Source organism: Blennius ocellaris (assembly GCF_963422515.1).
Source record: "Blennius ocellaris genome assembly, contig: SCAFFOLD_56, whole genome shotgun sequence".
NCBI lineage: Eukaryota > Metazoa > Chordata > Actinopteri > Blenniiformes > Blenniidae > Blennius > Blennius ocellaris.
The window spans coordinates 288,585-289,877 of record NW_027661835.1 but is presented as its reverse complement, the minus strand read 5'-3'; the positions used below and the strand labels follow the sequence as shown (position 1 = coordinate 289,877).

Here is a 1,293-nt window from a genome sequence, read left to right as displayed (position 1 = left end):
GTGTGTTTTTAGTTTCGTGTCTGTTGAAGCTTTTTGTGCCCGATTGCTGCAACTAAGAGTTGACGGCAACGTCTCCAGTGGCAACACACCACTTCCTGTAGTTGCTATGTTGGTCCACTAGGTGGTGCTGGACCAAATAAAAGCATCAAGTTGGATTGTTATTACGGTGACTGTCAAAATAAAAGCACCAAGTTGGATTTTTACTACGGTGATTGTCAAAATAAAAGCACCAAGTTGGATTGTTCTTACAGTGTGTAGCATAGCCCCGATATGAAGGACGACACTTCACTGATGGATTTCAGGTTTAATGGCAGTAAACCCTCAATCTCACCGGAAGACCTGGAATACACACAGGGATTGCACGTGAACTTACGGCCATACTCTTACAGCCGTTAGCCTAGCATAAACGTAGCAGCTTTAAAAAAAATTCTTATTACATTTGTGACCTTTTGAACCATAAAACAGTCAAATATCATTTCATCACAAAGTCCTTTCGTTGACGTAAAGCTACACATTTGCGCTCGAGAGCAGGAAGTTGCGCTTTCAAAATAAAACACGAAACAGGAAGTTGAATTTAACGCACTCAGGGTTATTTACACTCCCACCAAAATGATGACTGTTGGTTTACAATAAGAACAACAAATAATTTTCTCAAATGAAAACCCGTGTAGAATGGTTCCATTAGGAACTTTCCAACAGCAAGACAAGTTTTTGGACAGGACGCTCTACCACTGAAGGTCTATTAGAGCGTCGACCTTTGTTGTTTAGTTTTCTGTCTCCAAATGAGATCTTTGCTCTTCTCACAAGTCCGTCTTTCCCTGTGACCGTCTCTAAAACTCTTGCAAGTTTCCATTGGCTTGTGGGCGATGGTTCTTCCATGTCCAACACAACATCACCTACTTTCAGGTTCCTTTTAGGGGAGTGCCACTTCTGTCTTGAAATGATGTGGACATATTCCCGTCTCCAGCGACTCCGGAACCGCTCCGCCAGGAACTACGCGGCGCCACCTCTTTTTGCCGTAGAGATCCTCCTTTGGAAAAGCACCAGGAGGGGGCAGCGGTGCGTTGGACTTCATGTGGAGCAGAGGACTAGGTGTAGGCGGTTCTAAGCTATTGGGGTTGTTCAAGTTGTCCACAGTTAGCGGTCTGTTGTTGACTATCGCCATGGCCTCATAGAATCAAGTCCTGAATGAAGCATCATTGAGCACCGTGAGCAAGTGACGGTGGTGTTCAGCACACTTCTGACAGTCCTGATTTGACGCACCCACACTCCGCCCGCGTTCACCACGAAGTC

General features: G+C 45.2%; 1 protein-coding gene across 1 annotated transcript in view; it reads left to right on the top strand.

Moving 5' to 3' along the window:
- The window catches only part of ltbp4 (latent transforming growth factor beta binding protein 4), a 27,220-nt gene extending 26,996 nt beyond the window's left edge, over positions 1-224 (top strand). Inside the window, 1 exon segment of the mRNA XM_080522281.1 lies at positions 1-224. This exon segment is cut by the window's left edge and continues 694 nt beyond it. The gene's annotated coding sequence lies outside the window, so the exon portion shown is untranslated.
- Positions 225-1,293: the final 1,069 nt, after the last annotated feature.